Below are 7,689 nucleotides of genomic sequence, written 5' to 3' on the forward strand. Positions count from 1 at the left end.
AAGGACTTTAAATCAATCAGTAGCAGTATTGTATACAATTTTTAAAAATCCCATTAGGAAGAGCCCTTGCTTCTCCCTGACTCTGTTCCATGTGAGGTATACCAGTGCAGAACCCACGGAGCTGGTAGTTGGCATCATGTGCTCTCGAGTCCACTGAAATAAGAAGGGGGCAAAGTCCTGGAAGGTCAGATAACCTGGCTGCGGTCAGGGACCTACTTGCAGCAGTGTCATATATGGAAGTTGACAACATACTCAGCATTAGTCCTCTGCACGGAAATGGCAAAAGGCTCAAAGGGTGAAAGGTGAAGGCAATGAGGCATTGCACTGTGTGATTGATGGGGCGGCCCAGTAAGCCTGCCTGGATCTCAAACTTGAGCAGGCCAGAGTCCTGGGCATAGAACATGATGGGGTGATCTCCACGTCTTGGGTCGCTCCATGACTGACACCCACTTGTCATCGTAGCTGAAGAGAGACAAATCCAGGTAGGGGCTGCCACTGTAGGACTGTGCACTGATGGGGAGCTGACCCAGCAGCTGGCGCACAGCCTCCATGTGCCCTCCATACTAGGCATGTATAATCGTGTCTTTGAACCGGCGCTGGATCTGCCTTGCAAAATTGTGGCTGGAAGCTGAGCAGGGAAACAACTTCATTGTGCAAGGTAGCATTACAGAAGAGATCACAGAAGTTCTCAAAGAGTTCCAAAAGCTCATGCGATGTATTCTCAAACACGGCAATCACCTCCGTTGTCACCATATTGTACACTACAAAGAAAGATGCCTGAGATGGATCAGTGACTCGCAGTGTCACTATGTCCTCACTGGTATACTTGATAAACAGATGGTTTTCATCCAGAAGCTGCATATTCCACATAGGCAGCTGCCGCAGCTGGTCAAAGTACTGGAAGAAGCGCCTCTGGGTCATTGCACTGCCATCCTCCTCTACCCGGCGCCACAGGTATACCAGTAGCCGGTGTCTCAGGGAGTTGATGAAAGCATCCCTGAAGGGATGGGCCATGCCTGTCTGACTCCCCCTGTACTGCAGGGAAAACAGCTGACACAGTGAGCAGGTCATCTTCATAGCAGAAGCGGCCAATGGTTCGCACGTCGATGAATGTGCCTTCAGGAGTCACCTGGGAGACATGGATGGTCTGCTGCTGCACAGACAAGATGACCAGAATGGTTTTATACAAGTACAGCCCTTGGTTGTGTGACAGGACCACTTTATCACACTTGAAAGTGCGCGTATCACATAAGCGGCCCGTGTGAAGGTCAATGATGTGGAGGGAATAGTCCTCTAGAGGGGACCGTGGATTTGGGGTCACTGATTCACTGTTCCGATATACCTCATGGAAAGGAGGGTGAGGCTCGTCCGGGAGGTAGGCAGCAGAGCCCACAATCACACACCGGCAATCATCATGAAGAGGCTACACTCCGGGTTCAGGTGCTCGCCACTGGCTGCCACATTTGTAATGTGCAGCAGAACGAAAAAGCGTTCAAAAAGCCTGCCCCGGATGTTGGCTGACCGCTGGTCCATTGCCATTGGATAGGATCTCCCCCTCATATCCCTGCAATCGGTCCTCTGCTGCCTGGCAGCCCTGGTACTTATGAATTTCAAGAGATGTCTGGTCAGAAGAAAAAGCAATAAAGTAGCGTCCATCAGGTGAGAATTTACGCAAGAAACAAGGAGGTTTTTCAACGTTGACAACTGTAAAGTTAGGGAAGACATTCTGGTGGAACCTGGTGCCAATGGGTACCTGCCTTGCCTGAACTGATCAGACGCCTTTGCAAACGTTGAATGACATTTTGATTTTGTATTCTTCGAGGTTTAATAGTGGAAGCATGATGATCCATTATCACATCTCTGTGGGGTCCTGGTTCCAGGGGCGGGGGTGACGGACGCCGCAGTCGCTTCGTGCGCACCTCCCCCGGCCCCGCCCCGCCTTGCCTCGGGTCCCGGGTTCCCCCAGGCTTGTCCATTTTATCTTTAAAAAAATCCTCTTGGTTTCATTGATAAAAAACAATAGAAAACTATTGTTTTTCTGTTCTCCATTTCACTTATTTCTGTTCTAACCCTCGCTTTCTTCTCTATACTAACTTGAGTTTTGTTTCTTCTTTTCTAGTTACTTGCAGTATAAACTAAGGTATTTTAATTGATGTCGTTCTTAGTCTGAGTATTTATCATTGTAAATGTCCCCTTAGAACTTCTTTTTTTTTTTTTTTTTTTTAGTTTTTTTAGTTGTCAATGAACCTTTATTTTATTTATTTGTATGCGGTGCTAAGAATTGAACCCCTGCCTCACACAAGTGCTCTGCCACTGAGCCGTAACCACAGCCCTCTGCCTTAGAACTTCTTTTGCTGCTTTCTAAAAGTTTTAGTGTCATTTCCCATTTTCATTTGTCTCAAGACTTTTTTTTTCCCCTTTTGATTTTTTTCTTTGCCCCATTGGTTTTTCAGGAATATGTTGCTTAATTTCTATATGTTAAATATCCATTTTTTTCTCTTGATACTAATTTCTAGTGTCATACCATTGTGCTCAGAAAAAAATGCTTGATGTGATATTATCTCTTTTTAATTTGTTAAGACGTGCCCTGTGACATGTGATTTATCCTAGAAAATGTTCTGCATGTGCTTAAGAATAATGTCCATTCCGTTGCTTTTGGATTGAATGTTCTATATGTGTTTGGTAGGTCTACTTGGTCTAAAGCATAGTTTAAATTCTTTTTTTCTCATTGATTTTCTTTCTGGATAATTTATTCATTGTTGAAAATGGGATACTGGAGTTCTCTACGATTATCAATTTGCTGTTTATTTCTTCCTTAGATCTATTAATATTTGCATATATATTTAGGTACTATAATGTTGCAAAAATTACCCATTGTTTGGGTAATAGAAAAGGTGAACAAAAGAAGAGAAAAATATTAAAAATATGAATAAATTCTGGGGGAAATATGTATACATATCATTTTAATAATGAATTTAAATACTGCTACATAATTTTCATCATTTATACTTCTAACAATTGATATGGTACAAAACAAAACAAAACAAGGCAAGATAAAAATTACATGTAATGTAAGTCGCAACTGTGATAACCACTTCAAAGGACTACAAAAACTTCATTTAAAATGATTATCATTTCATTAACAAAAGGTTGGGCCTAAATAAGGGACCAAGTGGAAAAAAAATGAAATATTTTATTTGGAAAAGAGGAAGATAAATAAAAAAATAAAGGAGCTGATGGGTATACCAATAATAATCTTTTGTTTGTTTTACAGTAAGTTGCCTGGAACTCTCTGTGGAATGAAAAGGGTATAAAGTATTCAATCAATCTCTCACTCACTAAAGGTGGAAGGTAGAATTCCAACTATGTCACCCATTCTATTATTTCTGAAACTTTCTTTTCCAGTTTTCCCTCTTCTTGATAGTGTTGCAGTATTTCAAAAGTGTTTATTGAAACTTTCTCCTTGGATTATTAAAGCTAAATTCACCATCACCTTCCACCCACCAATTCACCCACGAGTTCCTTTTCCACTCCCTGTCAACTGCACCCTCATTTTCTGCACTACAAAGGCCTAAAATTTTGAGTCATCATTGACTCATTCTTTTCATCTTCTGATTTTAGTCACCATGAAATCCTATATAATCGTTTTGTAAAATGACTCTGGATTCCATCCATCTGCCTGCAATTTCATAACCTCACCACCTTGTCCTTGTGTAGCCCAAATACTCCTTATTTTCTGAATCTCTATGCTATGTCAGTTCGGAGACATAGCATTTGGACTGAAAAGTAAAAGTGATGACAGTTCAAGTCTTTACTCCTTCTCGCAAGAACTTCATAGTGTAAGTGGTTAACAGGAAGGTTCTGGAGCCAGATCATCTGAGTTAAACTTGTTTCTGACAATTCCTAATAGTGCTTCCACTATTTTGCCTAAAAAATAGGAATAATAATTGTACCTACATCATATTCAGCATAGGATTATTATGAGAATAAAATGACTCCATACATGTAAAGCATTTATACAGATGTCTGGTACATCAAAATTTATGATTTTTATTATTGTGAAAAATCCGTATTAACCTCTATCACTACAAAAGGGCATAGTAATTGGTTTTTCCCTAAATCATCCCTCGACTACACCACTCTATTTCATTCTCCCCAAAAGTCAGCCCACACTGCTTTTAGTATTTCTTGCCAATTTTTCAACTTTCTGGACACTTTTCTTGTATTTGTCCAAGGTAAATACCTTTCTCCATCTGTAAATCCTTTCGAGTTTTTCAAACTGTCTACTAAGGAGACAATGGTGAAAGCAATCTGCCAGGGACAGGTGACAAGGGACGCCTCTCACAATAGAGAATTCTACAAATAGACTGATAGAAAGTCAGTCTCATTCTAATCTTTATGACATGCCAGCAATTCTTTAAAAATATCAGTAATAAACTACTTTTCCACCCTCTTTCTTCCAAAGTTTCTGTTGATCTAGTTATTGTGGTGGTTGTTGAGTTTTAATAACATACATTTGTAAATTTAAAACATACACACATATATACAAATATGCTCTGAGACACTTCATTTTTATTAATTATCCTGTAGTCAATATTGGATTCTACCTTCAAATCAATTCTTTTTAAAAAAAATATTTATTTTTTATTTTTACAGACTGCATTTTGATCCATTGTACACAAATGGGGTATGGTACATCATTTCATTTCTATGGTTGTGCACGATGTAGATTCATACCACTCGTGTAATCATACATGTACATAGGGTAATGATGTCTGTCTCATTCCACCACCTTTCATACCCTCCTCCCTCTCATTTCCTTCTAGATAATCCAAGTTCCTTTATTCTTCTCTCACTCCCCACTCCCCCCCACACTATATATCATCAAGAACTCTTATTTGCACAATTGGCCCCAGCACACATCAACTAAAATCAGGCACACGTTCTTTCAAGAACAAGTTCACAAGAGTTTAGGGTCATTCCAGCACGATTTTCAGTTCCCCATTCTGTGATTTTGCATATTCCCGCCTTTAAACAGTACTTTTAAAACAGGCAGGGATGGCACAGTGACTGCAACGATGAAGAGACTGAATTTAAGTCACTTGCATCTTGGCAGTCTGTGGGACCACTGGGTTTTAATGGGTGTGTAAAATTAAAAAAAAAAAAAAAGAAACAGAACTTCAATGCATATTTTACTAAATTTGAGTAATAGGGAAATTTATTCTTTCTATCATTATTCCAAATCTAAGGAATGCATCAAGAAAATGATTCATTTAGATAATTACATGATTACTTCTGATTAATAACAGCGGCCATTATTAATTGAATTGCTTCTGTGTTTCAAATTTTCTCACTTGGATCTCTTTCTATATCCCTGATCTACATGACAGAGATCATGAAGTCCGGTTGGCTGACATGGCGTACTTTTTAGAACAGTGTGTAGGTGGCCTGGGAAAACCCACACACAGGATCACTCCAGTCCAGGTTCATGGACTGCTGTGTTGGCCTCCAATAGAACCAGACTCTGACCCTCTTGCTAAACCTTTCTTTCATCTCTAACTCCTTCGCTCAACCCCATGTTACTGCATCACATTCGATTTCTCTGCCTGACTCTCAATGCCCTAGTTACTCTATCCCACTTCATCGTTCTTATGTGCTTTCCGTCTCCCATTTTACTTAAAATAAAAACAAGAACCATAATTTACCATCTTGCATCCTGCATGGTTTCAGCATGCAAGCATCCATGGTAGTAATTATATTGAATCAGTTACTGAACATCACAGTGATCAACTATTGCCAACGTTGAAACAGTGTTATCAATTGTTGATACTCACAAGTAGAAGCAAAACTTTATTGGAAAAGGAGATTATAGGAATGTCCTGTATGCAACATAATGCTAAATCTAGGACTGAGGACAAAACGTTCCTTATAGTTTCTCTTTCAGTTCCCATAGTGTTAGCAAAAATTCCTCCTGACTCACCCCTCACTTTACACTTTCAGTATAGGGAATGTTGTGTCTGTGGGTGGATGCTGAGATGGGAATTTCCCCAGTGTTTTTATTATTATGTTGTTTACATCAGAAACAAGTAATATCATTTCACCCTTGAAGGAAAAACTGCCAAGTGAGAATGTTACATGTGTCAAATTCAAATTCACATCCACTTTGATTTTTGCTTCTACTTCAGTCCTTCAATACAATTTCAGTTTACTCAGGTTTGGAGCATATCTTTCTTGTTTAGCTTTTATTTTTCTTGTGTTTCTAGTTTCCTTTTCACTTTTTAAATCTTCTTACGGTATGCCTGCATCATATCACTAAAATAATCCATTTGCTCAGTCACGATACCTGTTGCATTAAGTCTACTTTCTCCTTGAAAATATTCTCTCTACAGACTTCAAAATTTGTTTTCCTAAGATCAGTTGATCTATAGTTCTCTGACAGACATTTTTTTTTTAATTGGGATTTCCAGAAAACAGATTAAACTCAGGGGCTTCTCTACCCTAAGGAAAGAAGGGCTTGGAAACTAGCTTCAGGGAGGCCATGCAGACTGGAGCCAAATGGAGTTCCTGGAACCTGATACCATGACAAACTAGAAATGTGCTATTTTCCAAAAAAACAAAAAGGAGTTTCACAGCACACATTATAGAAGGTGCCCTGTTTACCAGAGCCAGATAGAAGGGTCCTGTGTTGGCTGTGGGAAACTTGGCATTCTATAAAAAGCCAAACAGACCTTTTAAAGTCATTTTTAGGTCATTTTTCAACTGGCTTTGAGTAGGAAGAATTGAAACATGGGTGAAGTGATGGAAGACGGGGACTGGTCACTGAGGTCTGTCAAGCCCGTGCACGGGTGCTCACCTGTGATACCAGCTCCAGAGGCTGAGGCAGAGCATAGCGATTTCCAGGTCAGCCTCAGAAGCTTAGGGAGACCCTGTCTCCAAACAAAACTCTTCCAAGGCTGCATTTGCCACAGGGCGCAGACATTATTTGTGAAGTGTGCTTTTTAGTTTTAAAAATCATTTAAATCATTTTGTTAAAGTAATATATATATATATATATTATATATATATATATATATTATATATATATAACTATATATATATATAGTTTTAAGAAAATAACATAAATTGTTATAATGACAATTAAAAAAAATAGTACTTTGTACCATTTCTCCCCAACTCTTTACACTTCCCAGAGGAAATTTTTAAATCATCTTAGCTTCTGTTGATAGTTACGTTAATATCTTAAATAATTTCTTAATTTATCCAGTTTAATCATTATCTCCTTTCTGGTATGAGGAAATGTAAGGGCTCAAACCCTTTCATTACTTGTAATAGATAGTCTCTGGCCCTTTCAATCTGAAAGTTTTTGTTGTAACTTTGAGAAATTTTCCTTCCTTCCTTCCTTCCTTCCGTCCTTCCTTCCGTCCTTCCTCCCTCTCTCCCTTCCTCCCTCCTTTCTTTTCTTTTCTTTTCTTTTCTTTCGTAGCTGGGATTGAACCCAGGGGTACTTAACCACTGAGCCACATTCCCAACCCTTTTTCACATTTTATTAAAAGACAGGGTCTCACTGAGTTCCTTAGGGCCTTGCTAAGTGGCTGAGGCTGGCTTTGAACTCAAGATTCTCCCACTTCAGCCTCCCCAGTAGCTGGGATTATAGTCATGCACCTCCATGCCCAGCCCTAAGGATATTTT

At 39.4% G+C, this 7,689-nt stretch overlaps 1 pseudogene; it reads right to left on the reverse strand.

The window, feature by feature from the left end:
- Positions 1–212: 212 nt before the first annotated feature.
- On the reverse strand, positions 213–1,853 carry LOC124961152 (DET1 homolog; annotated as a pseudogene).
- Between the last annotated feature and the right edge of the window lie 5,836 nt (positions 1,854–7,689).

The sequence above is a fragment of the Sciurus carolinensis genome, chromosome 12 (assembly GCF_902686445.1).
Source record: "Sciurus carolinensis chromosome 12, mSciCar1.2, whole genome shotgun sequence".
Classification (NCBI taxonomy): domain Eukaryota; kingdom Metazoa; phylum Chordata; class Mammalia; order Rodentia; family Sciuridae; genus Sciurus; species Sciurus carolinensis.